We start from the raw sequence: 18388 nt of genomic DNA, 5'->3' as shown, positions 1-18388 counted from the left end.
ATCACCATTTATTGCCAAGGCAGGGTAGTGTAGGCTCCCCCACAGGGAGGCACCTTATAGCCATATACCACCTGTGTGCCATGATTGACCCTATATAAATTGATCATGTGCAGAGGATTTTTTCTAGTTTGATAGTTAATGCCATATTCAGCAAAGTAGTGACAGAATGTTTAAAGCAATATAGGTCTATAAAATTTCACTGGGAAGTACCATCTCCATCTGAGGTGAACAATGTAATAGCTTCTTTTATTAAGCAATAGCTCTGTCCATATGACCTAAAGTGATGAGAGCAGCAAATTTCCCTTCCCTTCATATTACTGCTGCTTCTTTCAACTCCTCCTTGGTTTGTTTTATATCTTAACATTTATCTATATGCTTAGGCAATCTGTGTGCTTGATCCCATAAGCATGATCTCAGTAATAGTTTACAAGTTTTTTGTCTCGCCAGTTCTCTATGGCTATGTCTAGACTGCAGAGTTATATCTTTTTCTGCTTTTTTTCGGAAGAGGCTTTTCTGAAATTTGGCCCAGCTACACCTGGAATACAGGGATGAGGAATCAGGGGCAGATGAAAGTTTTGCGGGGCCAGGGCAGCACAATTTCACGGGGCCCCTCTCACTGGGCATCTCCTCTCTCACCTGTGTTGCGTGGTATTTCAGCATGCCACGCATGCACTCCTCCACCGTGCGGCGCGCGGTGCCGGGAAATTTAAAGTGCAGTATCCCACCGGACCAGTCTGTCCCGAGCGCGGGGCCCGGGGCAGTCTCCCTACTCACCCTGCCCTATATCCGCCGCTATGACGAATGCATACAATGAGGAATACAGCAATGTCAAAAAAACATGTCTGCTTTTTTTGGAAACTGTTCCGAAAAAGTGGATGCGTTCCTTGGACGCGACACAGCTTTTCTGGGATACCTCTGGTATCCCAGAAAAGCTCTGCAATGTAGACGTAGACTATCTCTCATTATTTTTCAGAGTATTTTAGGTGCCTACTCAATACTTTAGGAATTTTAGTAATATTCAAATTATTTTCCAGGTTAATCTCTTTCAGATCACTTTGTAATACATAATGTAAAGAGAAACCTATATTAAAGAACATTATTAGAATTGCAAAGTCAAATATTCCAAAGTTAGGAGATGTCATAATTGAGGTTGCCTATTCTCTCTTAATTTGTTCCCTTTGTGCATATTCATTACAACTCTATATCTGGTTACAAGGTCTCATTCATCTTTTCCAGAGTGGAGAGTGGCACTAGCTCAAAATAAGCTATGCAATTTGAGCTATGCAAATTGTTTAGCTTATTTTGAGTTTATTTCAAGATAATCTATTTTGAAATTTGTCGCTATCTACACAGCACTAAATTTCAAAATAGACTGCTATTCCAACAAGTCTCTTAATCCTTGCGGAATGAGGTTTACTGAGACATTGGAATAGCAGGCCCATTTTTTCAATTGCATTTGAAATAATCGGTGTATTGTTAAGATGCAGAAAACGCTGTTTTGGGATATCAGACGTATCCTGAAGTAGCGCCGCTCTCTAGAAACGTATCCTAAATAATCAGCTAATCATTATTTTGTTTTTTCCTCATTTAGTCATGTGGAAAAAACACTGTGATCTTTTAATTAAAAACTATATCACAATTAGAAGTGAGCACATAATTGATTTTTAGTTTTGTAGCTAAACTGAATAACAATACTTAAAGAACCAAGGTGGGGTTTTTTTTCTTTAGGTTTCTTGATGAAACAAGAGACTGTTTGTTTGGGTTGTGGAGCCTGAAGAGGGCTCCAGTTTATGACCAAATACTTAACCAGGTGGGCCAGATGTGGGGGTATCAGTGTTGATTTTTGGATTTGTCACAACTTAAGTCTTGTATACCACTGGCCATGAAGTTTTGTTGCCTTGTTTGTAGGGTCAAATTGCAGTATACAGTACTATCTTAAAAATGTATTCTCTCTAAAACAGGGGAAGGGAACCTAAGACTCGGGGGGGCAGATGCAGCCCCTGAGTTGCCTGAATTTGGCTTGAAAGCTTAGGGCTTCCCATAGCATTGGGGAGCCTACACTGGCACTCCAGCTCCTCTCCCCCCCACCACCCGCTGCCTCCCCACAGACCTGACCCTTGACTGATTTTTCTGTGTGTCAGCAGCTCTTCGCCCCAAAAAAGTTCCCCACCCCACTCTAAAAGTCACAGTTTGGGGAAATTGATTAAGGTTCAAAAACATAGGACTTTGTTTCCTTGTTCAGCATGTGTATATATGGAAATGAGAGAAGATTCAAGGTCTGTATGCTGCTAGCTAATTTGCATCAGATGGTGTAGTGTTCATGTTACTAAGACTTTTTGAAGGGCAAGTTTGCTGAAGTTTAAATCAGGCAAGACAGAGGAACTCTAGGTTACAGCAATGATCTTAAGAGTAAGAAGAATTTGAGTTATTAACATGATTTTCAATATCTTAGCCTTCAACCTCATACTTGTGAAAGCATGCAGTAATTATCTAGAAATGAAGTCCCTCTAGTTTTATTGTATTGTAAATGAAGAGTGGGCAATTGTTTAATTTGTGGCCTAATGGATATATATGCAGCTTAAATAGTAGTTATTATAGTTAATATAACTCTTAATTGCAGAAGAAGAGACAGTAAATTGCAAGGCTGAATTAAAAACACATCAGCGGTAGGTTACACTTTTTGTTGGTAATTCCATGACACAGCTTCATTTAAAAAATGTACTTTAAATAATTTTCCATGGCCGTAAAACAAATTGGCATATACTGACATAAGCAAAGTTCAAACATGCTAAATTTGGAGGGGGGAAAGTCACTTTAACCAATGGCTACGTAGAATCACTAATTTTAAATAGCTGGACTAGCATTTTGGAAATCTGAATAATTACTGTGTTAAGAACTGACAAGATACTAAGACACGGTTGATCTTTTCACTGCAGTAGATTGTGTAAGGTGCAATGTAGGTTTCAGAGCACAGAATCCTATTTCCATCTACAGTTTCAAAAGCTGCAGAAGCTGCTGAAGTAGTTTGTATGATCAATTATCCTGGAAGAATGGGACTCTTCAAACTACATTAAAACTCTGATGGGCCGGCATCTGATGGTCTGGCACTCCTGATGGTCCGGCACCATCAGGAATCCGGAAGTGCTCCGGGCAGCCGGACCATTGGAGCTGCTCTGCCCCCAGCTTCCCCTATTCAGCCGCTGCTAAAACTGACCAGCGGCTGAATCGGGGAAGTGGGAGGCAGAGCAGCTGGGGCGCTGCCGGGTAGGTCCCCTAGCACTGCCCCTTGGGGCTGCAGGACCAACCGGGCACCACCACAGGTGTCCCCGATTCAGCCGCTGCTGAAACTGACCAGCGGCTGACTACAGGAAGCCCAAGGTAGAGCTGCTCTGCCCCGGGCTTCCTGGAATCAGCCGCTGATCAGTTTCAGCAGCAGCTGACTTGGGGACACCTGGCGTAGAGCAGCTGGGGTGCTGCCAGGTTGGTCCCCGCAGTGCTGAGGTGCGACGCTGCGGGGACCAACCTGGCAGCGCCCCAGCTGCTCTGTCCCAGGCATCCTGATTCAGCCGCTGCTGAAACTGACCAGTCATAGAATCATAGGACTGGAAGGGACCTCAAGAGGTCATCGAGTCCAGCCCCCCGCCCTCAAGGCAGGACCAAGCTCCACCTACACCATCCCTGACAGATGTCTATCTAACCTGTTCTTAAATATCTCCAGAGAGGGAGATTCCACCACCTCCCTTGGCAATTTATTCCAATATTTGACCACCCTGACAGTTAGGAATTTTTTCCTAATGTCCAATCTAAACCTCCCCTGCTGCACTTTAAGCCCATTACTCCTTGTCCTGTCCTCAGAAACCAAGAGGAACAAATTTTCTCCTTCCTCCTTGTGACACCCTTTTAGATATTTGAAAACTGCTATCATGTCCCCCCTTAATCTTCTTTTATCCAAACTAAACAAGCCCAGTTCATGAAGCCTGGCTTCATAGGTCATGTTCTCTAGACCTTTAATCATTCTTGTCGCTCTTCTCTGTACTCTTTCCAATTTTTCCACATCTTTCTTGAAATGTGGCGCCCAGAACTGGACACAGTACTCCAGCTGAGGCCTAACTAGTGCAGAGTAGAGCGGCAGAATGACTTCACGAGTTTTGCTTACAACACACCTGTTGATACAATCTAGAATCATATTTGCTTTTTTTGCAACAGCATCAAGAGCAGCTCTGCCTCGGGCTTCCTGGAGTCAGCCGCTGATCAGTTTCAGCAGTGGCTGACTTGGGGAAACCTGGGGCAGAGCAGCTGGGGTGCTGCCGGGTTGGTCTAGTAGCGCCGAGGAGCGGCACTGCGGGACCAACCCAGCAGCACCCCAGCTGCTCTGCCCCAGGCGTCCCCAAGAGCAGCTGGGGTGCTGCCGGGTTGGTCCTGCCGTGCCAAGGGTCGGCGCTACCAGACCAACCGGGCAGCACTCCAGCTGTTCTGCCCCAGGAGTCTCTGATTCAGCTGCTGCTGGTCAATTTCAGCAGCGGCTGAATCAGGGACGCCTGGGGCAGAGCCGGACTATCGGAAGGGGGGGCTATGAGGGGTCTAGGCTGGCATCCCCCCCCAACCCAGACCCCCTCATAGCTCCCCCTTCCGATAGTCCGGCATATCTAATAATCCGGCACCCTGTGGGTCCCAAAGGTGCCGAATTATCGGAAGTTTACAGTACATACTGAAATTATTTTTTCTGCCCAAAGCATTATTTTGTACCACATTAAATATTTGTTTCCTTAGGATTCAGAATGTATCAAATACCACAATAAATTAGGTCAAGTAAATACTATACAATACCGCCATATGTGATGGGAAATTCTAACAACAAATGAACTTAAAAAAATTTGGCAAAAAAGCGCTCTGTTTAGTAGTCCCTTGCAAGCTTAGCAGAATACTTTTCCAATAAAGTATACAAGTTTTTTTCCTGGGGTATGAATAATCTCCAATAAGATGTCTGTATCTTAAGGTAAAGTAGATTACAACTGGCAACCATGGGTAAATAGATTAACTACTGAATGGATTTTTAGTTTCTTATGAAAATTGCCTCCTGAAGACCTGTCAGTATGCCAGTCTCTTAGAGAGACTGTGGTCTGCAGCTTGTGTCAATCTGATTCATATACAGCAAAAAATTGCAACTACTCTGATTAGGAAAAATTCATCAGCTATAGTTCATTAAGTGAATAACGGGCCCTGACACATGCATTTTATAGCGCTCTTTGCGATCAGGCTTCTATATATGATAAAATTAGGAGTAGAAATGATAAATCCTATCTTCTCTTTATCATTCATTATATATACTTTTAACATGTACAGAAATGAAAGCAGACAAATAATGCTATCTTAATACATTAGTACTCCTATAGAGACTCTGGCTTGATAATTTATACAGTAAATTATTCCTAAGAACAATATTGTATATTAAGTATACAGTGCAGAACAAACTATGCCAGCAGAGCCAGGGCCAGATTATCCATTAGGCACAGTGCCTAGGGCTTACAAAAAATTTATGGTCTATGAAAAATGTAGGCCCTAAAAAAATTCATAATTGATTCAAAAACAAGAGAAGAAAACTGCTAAAGATAAGATACATTCCCTCTTCCTGGATTGCCATGTCATTGCATGTGTTCTGAGAGAAATTGATCACATTCAGCTAGAAGTTCAGTTGAACCAAGGTAGTTTCCATGGTTAGACACTTCATGTCCCCACGAAGGGCTAGTCTGCGTTGAGCAAGGAATCTTATTACAGCAACTATTCTCTTCAGGGCTTCAATCCAGTATTTACATGATCTTTCCATCACCTTCTCCAGTTTTGCGTCAATTCTGGAGGGACTTCTGATGCTGGAGCATCATTGATAGTGAGGCAAGACGACCCTTCCACTGATCATGAGTAGTTATTCTAGTGACCACATTTTTCCTGTCATCAAAACCTGTTATAAATTGTTTAGAGTACTCACTGACACAGTGTAGTTTGCATATGTAGCAATACACTTTACCAGTTGTGGGAGAATAAATAAGCCATTCTCTTTGGACAATTTTCCCATTTGCCAGTCGACTGAAAAATATTCTTAGCATTAATATCTTTTCTTTTCACCAAATTGTCTATTTCGCAATGAGAAATTGGAATCCAAATTCTGATAAGGTGTACTTTCTGCAAAATATTTTATGAAACATGGAGTGATTTTTCCATTCAGCTGGATCAGAACTATATTTAATGATGTCACAAAATCTGATGTTTTCTTTGGTGTCTCTGTTTCCGTTTTCATCACATCTCCTGCCAGTACTGTCATGGCCATTTTTGAAGCTGACTGAGTGACCGTTGTTTGTTCTTTACTTGAACTTGAATGTTCAACACCACTTTCAGTTACATCTGCTTCAACATGTTCTGAAGCTTTGTTTTCCAAGTCTGATATTGATGGATCAATGGGAGAGCTTGCACTGTCACTCCCCATGTCTTTTCTCATGAAATTCAGCAGAGAACCCCTCATCTTTTTTAAAGCTTGTTAATTTTTTTCTTTTTCTTTCACTTTACATATCCAGAACCATGCTTTCTCTTGTAGCTGACATATTCAATCAAATTCAAAGATACCCTGAAAATTAAAAAAAGAAGAAACTTGATGATATTAAACACATTCTTAACTCTATTGTATAGCAAAAATTTAAAATGATATCTTACCTGTTTTTAATATTTGTATCTCTTCAAAAACAGTCCTTTTCAAGTATTATTTAATCACTTTATTATCAGGTCTAAATAAACAAACTTTTATTACTTAATTACCAAGGCTCCCTGTAAGCTGAGCAGCACTGTGGCCTTGCAGCTGTTTAATGAGCCCTACCCAAGAGCTCAGGTCCTGCTTCACAGGAAGTTGCCTTACTTGGGAAGGGGTAGTTCTCCCTCTGCATGAGCAGCAGTTCCAGGCTGGAAATGGAGTTTGCCTCTTTCAGCTGATGGGGAGTGGATGTAAGGAGGAGGGGGGCAATAAGTGGCTGTTGAGGTTGGAGAAGGGGAGGAGAGAGGCGTTTCCTGGCTGAGCTGCAAGAGGATAGGATTGGTGTGATTGCAGCCAGACCCAGCTACTGTAGTTTCATGTAAGAAACCCAGCACTTTCTAGCGTGCTGGGCTGGGAGGGGAGAAAAGTGGAAGCAGACTGCATTGGGTAGGTAGTTGGGGGTAGGGAATGGGGTGAGTGGATGCTGGCATCTGTGTGGTGAGGTAGGAGGAGTTTGTTGCGGTGTCCTGACTCACTTTTGTCTGGGCTGCCGCTGCTGGTACAAGAGAGAGACATATTTCAAGCAACATAGTGATGCAGTTTGTTCTTGTCCCAAAATAGCACCACAGTCTAGACATACCCTAGCAGTCCTTTATAGGCATCAATGGGCAAAATCAAGAGGTAAATACAAACAGTGGTGGGGAATTTAGCATGGAAATTCAAGGAGAATTATTAGGCCAAGACCAGAGCTTCTCAAGTGAGGGGGAGGGCTGATGCTTACGATAAAGGGTAAATGCAAAGAAGCCTCAGGGTTTACTCTGTGGGGGAGATGGAGTGTTACAAATATGCTTATATTTTGTTCCTGTGGGTCCATTGGCGGAATTTAAAGACATGGGATACCCTGATTGTGGGTCCATAGCCTTGCCCTACCAGCTACAATAGAGAAATAACAAAGTTAAAAATTAGACAAGTTAGACATCTTCAAATCACCAAGGCCCCCCCCCCAAAAAAATCCTAGAGTACTCTACTTACTGATTGAGGAGATATGAGCCTTTAGCAATTATTTTAGAAAAGTCACAGAAGATGGGGAGATTCCAGATGACTGGAAGAAGGCAAATATAATGCCAATCCATAAAAAGGAAAATAAGGATAACTCAGGGAATTAAAGATCAGTCAGCCTAACTTCAATGCCAGAAAGGTAATGGAGCAAATAATTAAGCAATCAATTTGCAAACACCTCCAAGATAATAAGGTGATAAACAGTCAACTTGGATTTGTCAAGAACTAATTGTGGCAAACAAATCTAATAGCTTTATTTGACAGGGTAACAAGCCATGCAGATGGAAAGAACTTATAGATGTTGTATATTTTGACTTTAGTAAGGCTTTTGATATTGTTTCCTGTGACCTTCTCATAAATAAACTAGGGAAATGGACCTAGATGGAGATTACTATAAGATGGGAGCATAGTTGTTTGGAAAATCATTCCCAGAGACTTCAGAGGGGTAGCCAAGTTAGTCTGTAACTGGAAAAAATTAAAAACCAACTAATAGTCTAGCAGTATCTTAAAGACTAACAAAATATGTGGATAGTATCATGAGTTTGTGAGTACAACCTGCCATTCATCTAAAGAAGTCGGTTGTACCCACAAAAGCTCATGATACTATCTACATATTTGGTTAGTCTTTCAGGTTCTGGTAGACTATTCATTGGCTTTTAAGTTTTTCCATTCCCAGAGAGTAATTATCAGTGTTTCACAGTTCAGATGGAAGGGCATACTGAGTGGAGTCCCACAGGGATAGTCCTGGGTCCAGATCTGTTCAATATGTTCGTACGTTATTTAGATGACACAAAGTATACAGTTATAAAGTTTGCAAACAATGTCAATCTGGAAGAAGTTGTAAATGCTTTGGAAGATAAGATTAAAACTCAAAATAAACTCTTTGGCACTTTTCCTACCAAATGTTGTGAAATTTTTTCAGGAGTGATTCTTGTCTCCTCCTTCAATGGGATCAGTTTTACTTCTAGAGTATTCTCTCCCCCTCCGATCCCCCCCATTTCATTAAGGGGAATGAAGAGGAAAAGAGTCATGCTGGTAAAATCATTCATGATGCACGAGTTACCTGTTTCTGTTCTCATGGATGACATGTTCTTGGCTCTTCCATCCAATCAGTGTTCTAAACAAATTGTTACTTCCAAGGTTACTTCTCTGTAGTGGGGGAATAGTGATAAAAACTCACATGCAAAACCTCATATCAAAATTCTAAATTATAATAATCCTATAGTTCAAAATGCTTATTTATATAATCCATGGATCTGAAAATAAAAAATGGCTTGCAGGAGATTTACCTATTTTTGTTACAGTAACAGGCTTCTATGGAATAAATGTATTTTCTTCTGTATTCATTTCTTACTACTGTATAACCTTTGTTGTCGTCATGTTTACGAAGTCAAAACTCGTAACTCTTTGATTTGCTTTTTTTCCTATGAGGAAAAAGCCAGTCATACCTCAACTCTGTGACTGGTTTCCCACCTCCTTAGTTGTTAACCTATCCATAGCTATTTCAGTCTGTTGCTGTTTCTCTGAGTTATGTAATTCAAGAGGTTTTATCATCCAGCCTCTATAACAATGATTTCTTTTATATGCTGCCTTTGCTGCATATTTAAGATGGGTACAGCATCCATGTATTTAACGTTTTGCATAGGTTCAACTGGTATGAATTTACCATGGATACAAACTTCTCCCAAATTCCCCTTCTGTAAATGAGCTTTAGCTTTTTTCCTTTTATCTTATAGATGTGTGCATATTAGCAAACACGTTTACCATCTTGGGGGATACAGTTTCAGGAGACTACCTACTGGAGGACCTAGAAAGCTCTCCAACCTGGACTATTGCATATATGACACATTGGCTTGCTCATGGTCTTGCCAATGAAAGGTAAGCACAATCTAAATAAACAAACTGTCCTGGTAATTATTTTAACTGGCATTCTCAGGTACCCATAATTTTTAATGGGACAGTCTTAATATTTCAGGGACTGCCCCAGCTGCTGTCAATTCCCTTTTAATTTGTTTTGATTGTTTCCTCTTTATAATACTAGCACTTCTGGGGTAGCTGCAGAAGTGGCCTAATTACATTTTATCTAAAGATAGATGTGATGGAAAGGATGCAACCTTTATATTGTTGAAAATTTGTCAGGAGTGGCTGACTTCTCCTGTCTGAAATATGCAATGCTGACTCTTAGGCCCATAAATCTAACAATATTATTAGCACCAAGTGCTAGTATTGGTTCTTTATTTTATCAATATTTCAATACAACCTATACTGTAGTTCTTGAAACCCAGGGGAAATGGACAGGATAGCTCTGTGGGAAAATATCCAGTAATTAAATGTATTCTATACAGTAGCTAGAATGAATGAATTGAATTAAAGGAAATACAGATCACAAGGCTGCATATTTTCTCAGAGCAATGCCAGCCCACCCATATCCCCTGTGCCATATCAGTTTCTACCAAACTATATGCAAAAGTATAGTGTGTAAGGGTAGAATACATCAAAAACAGGCTGCTAAATATTACCAGGAGGGAATTCACAGTGGCCTAGGAAAGACTGGTAATTTAATTGTATCGATTTTAAATGAAAGTGACTTTGAACCAAGGGAGACTAATGTGAACAGTAAGCCTAATTGCAGATGCCCCAGTACATTATTCAGATAACTCCTCCCAGGTGGATAATAGAGAACTTATCAAGAGAATAGAAAATTATACTTTCTCTTGCCACAAAGAAAAGGAATCAATATTGCTTCTTATGTTCCAATCCTCTAACAGAATTAGAAATGGACCTATGCTTCCAGGTTTTAGTAATTCTACTGAAATAATTGTATATGAACAGTTTTACTCATTAATTTATTCTGACTAAAATTAAAAGGCTCTGGTCCATCTAAGAGGAATATACAAAATGGTAGAAAAACTCTACCAGGAAATTCTGGTCATGAACACTTGTGATTTGATATGCCTTAATCATCAGTGTTCATTACTGTGTCTAAAATGAACTGGTGAAAGGAATGAAAATAAATAATTAACACTTATTTTATTTTGTTCAAATCAAACACTTGAGTCCCGAATAAACAAAGACAGCTATTCTGTGTCATTTAAAACATCAATTTCAGTGATACTTTAAGCTTACATTATACCCTCCATGCAAACTTCTCCAGGCATTTTAGTTACTTAAATGAGTTGTAAAAACTCTCATTTTACAGGTGAAGAACGGATGCATCAGAGTTTAAATGAATTCTCCAAGATCATAAAGGAAAAGTGCAAGCTAGGAATAGAGTAGGACTCCAGTCATATATTTTCCCTCTAAAGCTTCCAAACTAAGCTTCTTCCCTTATGCTTTGGTAGCATATTGCCTCAGGCTCACACTGGACTCTTCATTAATCTTGGCGACAAAGATTGCAACAATAGTGAGGTCAACCTTGTACCATCTCCAGCTTTCCTCTTTGATCCATGATTATAGCAAATAGAAGCTTTCTGAATAAACAATAGTTTTTTCTTTTTAAAAATACTGATTGAAACTTGATTTTTTGTAGAGCGTTTGACAGACTTCAATCCTAAATCCGATAAAGCTGACTGATGAAAATTTGTAATTGAGACCGTGAACCACCTTCTCCAGAATAGCCTGGAGACTGGGGGACTATAGTGCTCAATTTGAACTTGGGGCACACTATCCTGGGCAAAGGTACTAACCACCAGGTTGTTGGGGTTCTCTCACTCTCTGCTCTTGGAGCTGTTCCATTTTGTATAACAGTTCACTGGGCCAGAGTGAGCAAGTGACAGATCATAACCCAGTGGTTAAGACAGTGTCTAAGTTCAGGAGATGCAGGGTCAAATCCTTGGTTTTCCCTCCCTCTCCCCCAAAAAGGATATTTGAAATTTCAATATTTTTGCAGAATGAGAGAATCATTTCCCATGCAACCTATCCATTATTTTGTCACCTCTGGATTAGACTATTGGAACTCATAAAGTTATTATATTTTGATGCTTACCAACCATACATTTCAAACCATTATTTTTAGACACACCATGAATGTAGTTTTGAAAATTAAAAATTCTACTAAAAATTTCAGGTGCTAGTTAAGTTAGAGTTTTGAAATTTTGGCAAGCTCATCCATGAGAAGCTATTGAAAACAGTCAAAAGAGTGGGGAAATCACTGTTGAATGCTATCCTTCCATCATAGGTTACTATATAGTTATAGAGGGCTATGCTATAAGGTAGACTTTAGCCTTGTGCAAGCTCAAGCTCACATCTATAGAGAGACGAGCAGGGGAGTGAGGGTCCCCATAAACATGGAGCACAGAATCATCTCTGTATAATCTGTGAAAAATATTTTTTTTGCTGTATATACAAGTTAAATCAATTACTGCATGTTTGTACAGTGCCTCAGACAATGGCATCCTGGCTTGGTTCAATGGAAATGTTCAATAAGATGTATGACTTTATTATGTGTGCATCCAAGTCTTTCACAGTTTTTCAAAAGCTCATTCTTATGCACTCCTTCAGTAAAAGTCTACTGAAATCTCAATAGAAATGTATGGAATTCTAACCCAATAAAAATGAGGAAATGTACAATATGAGCAGAACACATTGTAATGCTGATATTATTTTCTCTGAATAGATTCTTCCTGTCTGCTAATTGGCCAAAGAGCCCATACCTAAGAAACAGACAACTGGGAAATAGAGCTGTTCAGAACATCTTCTCTGGAAAGAAATGTTGATGAAATAGACTATTTAATTAAAGCTGGAATGTGTCATGGGCATGTGGGCAAGAAACTTGCCTTTGAATGGCTTTCTTGTGGGTTGACTAAAGGGAGACTGATTGTGTAGGTGACTGATTAAGGAAGCAGAATGGGATGTTGAAGGTGCAAGTTCAAGTCTCTAGTTTGCTTGTTTTTGAAAGCTTGACAGAGGAGAGATTTGAGCCTGGATCTTCCATAGCCCAGACCAGCAATCCATATGCCAGGATGAGAGTGGGGCATGCATGTGCCTTAGACATTGCTGCCAAAATGAATTTTATCTTTCAGCTAGCTCTACTAGGAAATTATCAATAGGATAAATAAAGCCTGATCTGATCCTGAGCTAATCCTTACTAATATGCTTATTTTTAATAAATAACAATATTTAGCTTTCCATCTTTGAAGAACTTCACAAACTTTAATTAATCTGTTCATGATCATTGGGAGGCTAGAATTTCTTTTCATCTCACTCTTACAGAGAGAAATGAAGCAGGCAGGTTAAGTGATCTATCTAGGGAAAGAATGAGATAATTAAAACTAAGTTGGGACTCCTGATTTCCTGTGCTCAAACCACCCCTCTTTTTAGACCTGGTCCCCTTCTCCCTTATGGGGCCTCAGACCAGCATCCACTGCTGTAGATACACTGACATACCTACATGCTCAGTTGAAAGTTGTGCATGTTAGTGTTAGCATTTTCCTGTACAAACCCCATTGGAACACATGTGTTTATATGTGGAAAAAATGTAATCACCCTTATACATAGGTGTTAATGCAAAGCTAAATCAGTGACTTCAGCACCAAAAGACATTAAATACTTTTGGCCACACGTACCTGTTTCATTAGCAATAACTGATGTGGTAGGAAAGCAATCTTTATTAAGAGTGCTGAGTGACCAAATGCCATCCCTCTCCCTCTGGACTAGGAAATAAGACTTGTAGGCCCTTTACAATTCAATAGCACGACGGTGCTGCTCTCTCTGCACTCCCTCAGGGGCAAAGACAGGAATACCAAAGACCAGCCAGCATTCATAGAGCACAGCACATCTGAATAAAATCATTTACCCCCCCCCCCCCCACATACAACAGTAAACCATCTATATGCATCCTAAGTTATCTAGTGTCACACTTCTTTCACATAAAAACACTAGTAGGTTTTCAGTCTTTAAAACCTTCCACCGGAGTTTTGACATCTTCCGTAAAGTTATTGGATCAAAATGAGAAATTTCCTAAATGTGGATAGGAAAAGATCCTGTTAACATCAAAATTACATGCGGGTGGGGAGGAATCCACAAGCAATTCAGAAGGCAAAATAGTCCAAAACTTCAGATTTTCTGAAGTGTGGACAAACACCCTGAATAATGTAAATATGTGATATCCTTGTTATAGTATCAAGATGACTTTTGTAGATAGTCACTTCTATTTTACACAGATTAAACCTCATCCAGCCTTCACTCATTCAGGTCCTTATCTTGGCCGGGCCTTGGAAATGTCAAGATACTGCATCATTTGTATATAAGGAAAAAGATACATCAGACATACTGATATCCCAATTGTCCTAACAATCTAATTATTGCCACAATAGATTTACATATTGGGCAGAAAAGACTCAGGATGGAGCCTGTGGAGGGGTCCCCAGCCCCACCGTCTTCTCCCCAAGATTAAAGCAGGCCCTGAGGCCTAGTCCAGCACAATCACAGGCCCTGAGGCCTAGTCCACACCCTGAGGGAATGGGATAGGGGGGTCCGGACCCTCCCTCTCCACCGTACCCCAACCCAGGGCCCTATTAGAGGTGGGTAGTTCCCACCACTGGCTCGGCGGGGAGTTCTCCCCGACACATGCCAAGCCCACTGGGGGGTTCCCTGCCTCTTGCCCTGGGTTGCTTCCTACCCCAGCCCTGTGGCTGATGGAGACCCCACCTGGTGAAGCTGGGCTGGCGGCAGCTGCAATGTTGGCAGGTCCCATGTCTGGGGTAGCAGCAAAGGGGTTGTCCACCACGGCGGGGCAGGCGGCCCTCGAGTTGGCATTGTGGGTGTGCTCGACCCAGGGACAGAAGCAGCAACGGCAGCAGTCCCAACGGCTCTGGTTCCAGCTGTAGGTCCGGCTGTGGCTCTGGGGTTGGGCCGGAGCTCCTTCCTCCCGGGAGGTCAGCTCCAACTGAGCAGCCTGGCAGACTTTTATACTGGAGCTGCACTGCGAGCATGCCCAGCAGGGCTGTGGGGGAGGGGCATATTCTACCCAATAGATGGGCTCTCAGCCCCCCTGTTCAGTGCGGGGCAGGCCAGCCCCATCACAGAGCCCTTCAAAACCCTTGTGTTGCTGTCTGAATGCACAATTTCCTAACATCACACTTTATCTCTCTCTCAGAGGAAAGACTTAGACTGTTAAAGAATCACGCCTAACCTTGCCAGTATATGTAGGTGAATTAACAAAAGCTCATTGCTGACAGTATCAAAGGGTGTATCTAGACTACAGAGTTTTGTCGACAAAAGTGGACTTTTGTCGACAAAACTATACCTGCGTCTACACTACCGCTGAGTTCTGTCGACATAACGTCGACAGAACTCAGCAGTTTTGTCGACGCTGGTAAACCTCATTTTACGAGCCATAACACCTTCTGTCGACAGAGTTTCTGTCTACAGAAGGTGTTATTGCATGTAAACTGTCCTTTGCATCTACACTACCATGTCGACAAAGCAGCTTGCTTTGTCGACAGAACTCAATGTAGTCTAGACGCTCTTTGTCGACAGAAGTTTTGTCGACAGTATCTGTCGACAAAACTTCTGTCGACAGAAGCCTGTAGTCTAGACGTACCCAAAGGGAGCTGAAAGACTGAAAGGAATTAGCAAGGAAAACTTCATTTTATCCCATTGCTAGAAGATGCTGATTAACAAATGAAATTAGAGCAGTTTCTCCTTGATGCCAAATGACAGTTTTGATCAGATAATATACAATCATAAATATTAATATTGTCTCTACTAGCAAATTATACAGCTTAGCATCTTTATTTTCATCTCCCATTTTTTCCTTTTCCTTAGTATTTCGGTCTACATTAAATATTACTGTACCTAAGATTAGTTCTCTTTTTTTCCTCCTTATTAACAACTCTTCTCCTGCCCTTAGCTTCTCCAGCAAGAGTATGCTGACACAAAACTTGGAGCTCTGTCATTGTGCAAAATACAAGATGACTAAATTTGCTTGGTATTTTTGAATGCCTGGTGCTCAGGAAATATCACATCATGAACAGTCATGAAAAATTTACTCACAAATCACTGTAGTCTTAGAATTCCTTTCATTTATATGAAAAATGAAAGAGCCACACTTGAAACAATTATATTGGGAACATTAAACTGATATGCATATGTATGATCCCACTATAAATAATATGATATGGATCCGGTCTTCCATAGAACTGCATAATTTTAATGAGATGATAGGGTGTTGAGGGCATGCGGTATCTCATAAGAAGTTAGCTATCAAAATATCTGTCTCTCATAGTAAAATAGTCAAGTAAAAATGCATAAAATAGACTATTTCAATGCTTTCAATGGTCTTGTTTTTCTGTTGGTAACTTCTTGTTTACCACCATGCCTAATCAGCCCTTATTATTAACCTGAAATACTCCAAAATTTGTCAGCCTAAGTGGAAGCCTTTTGTGTGTCTGAAGAAATTTGACCATAGTGGATTGGCCCAAGCACAGGAAGAATGACAACAGAATTTCTCTTTTCCTAATGTAGAATGATTATTTCTTTACTTTCATTTAGTTTAGGAACGGTGTTTTAATCATTTGATTGGAAGTTAAGGCTTGCTCTGAAAACTCTTTGCATACTATAAGAGATGAGGGTTTTTTTCTTATTTTATGAGAAAGCAAACACAATTCTATGTATGCAGTCCTTTATATTGTTATACTTAATTCTTATTTTTTAAGTGTTAAGAACATTTTGTTTGTGTGAGAGATCTTGTTACAGATTTTTACTCCCATGATTGTTGAAGTACAGTAGTATATCATTGTGCTTAAACATTCATTTTTCTATTGCTGATTTCGGAATGTAACTTTTTATACTAACAGTAAAACAAAATAAACTTGTTTTGAAATTGTTTGCTTTGCAAAATTTAATAAAAAACCCGAGGGATAGATACTGCAAAATGTACCATCTTTCTGAAGATTTCAGAACTATATTAAAAGCATTTTTTAAAGATCTTATCAGCCATGCTTCAATTAACTGTTCTGCAGGATCTGCAGATTGAATTATATTCGAAGTCTATTGTAATCTCAGGAGGAACCATGTACAAGATTGGTCTCTTGGCTGACTGCCAAAGCAGAAGCATAATGTAATGAAAGCCAGACCAAATAATGCCAATTTGACAGTGCAATCACAAATTCTTGGGTAATGAGACTAATTAGCTTCTTTTCTTGATGCTATGATGATCCTGGAGGCTTTCTTACACGTGTACAAGGCAGAAGGAACAAGGAGTTATATTTCTTAAAGTCTGAGGTGATAAATGGGTGGCAATGAATCTTTCAAATATCAAGACTGATTAAATGGTTGTATATTACTAGTGCATATGTAGAATATTATTAGCTAATAATATTTTAGTCTAGAGCAACTTCTATTTTATTTTTTAATAAGCATTGTACTTGGAGATGTGTTGAATCATTTGGTTGAAGTGTGAGAAATTCCAAATATTGAGGAAAGAGATTAAAAGACTGTACAAAGTCCATAGAAAGCAATCCCTTGAAATAGGGATTTCTGTTTCCTTTATTCAGCCCTCTGAATACCCTGAATACACCTATCACTGGAAAACCCTCACCATTTAGTATCTGTTCTATCACAATATGTTTGGATCAACTCAATCATGCTGTGTGATTCTATGTTCCTGCAACATAATAAAGAACAGATTATCCAATTTAGTATCCAAAGAGTCATTTGGGAATCTAACCAGGAATTTTGATGGTTTAAGGGAGGGAAATCCCATTTACGATACGTAACAAAATACCATTACATGCACTACTGTTACAAAGTCACAATATCTCTAGAGAATACAGTTATTTCCTGTTCAATATTAAGAATCTACAGTGGGATTTCATGTACTATTGTATCTTACATATGTAAAAATATTTGCTTGTACTTCAATTAAAATCAGAGAGAGATATCAAATTATGTGCTTGCTTGTACTATTAATTTTAATAAATAGAAATACTTGTAATGAGGAATGGTTTATAATCCCATTTAGGTACACTATAGAAGGCTTGTGTCTATCAGAAATTTCAAATCTGTCACATTTATTTCTGTTGTCAACATTGTGATAGAATTAGTCAAAGAAAGTCACATTTAGATTTCATGAGCGCGTAATACAAGCTATATTTTGCAGCTTAAAATTATCTGTTAACTAATTTGAAGTGTTTGTTTTAACATATGAATGTTTCAAAATTAGATAACTATAAAATGCAACACGTTGGTCATCATTTGCAGTACCTCAATTACAGTCAATGGAGTTACACTGGGGATGACTTAATATCTGAAATAAAATAAACACAAATATAGCATCACATAGCATCACTAATTATAAAGACTAGTAGGAACAGGAATAGGAGTCAGACTAGAATAGCATTGCACATGATGGTGGTGCAGTTTATCTAGAGACCATGACAATTTTTCCAGAATTTATTCTTTCATTAAACTTATACTTTTGGCTTATGGCTTTGAAGAATTCCATTCAAAGAGAATTTGCTCTGTGCTGACTGAATTTTCAGATAGTCCTAGTTAGTGGGTCAAGCCCCTCCTGCTAACTTCTGTGGATTTAGGGTAGGGGTAGATTTGACTCAATAACATTGGCATAAGGGTGGCATTTGGATCTAAACC

Source organism: Pelodiscus sinensis, chromosome 6 (genome assembly GCF_049634645.1).
Source record: "Pelodiscus sinensis isolate JC-2024 chromosome 6, ASM4963464v1, whole genome shotgun sequence".
NCBI lineage: Eukaryota > Metazoa > Chordata > Testudines > Trionychidae > Pelodiscus > Pelodiscus sinensis.
Note: the sequence above shows the minus strand (reverse complement) of the source record.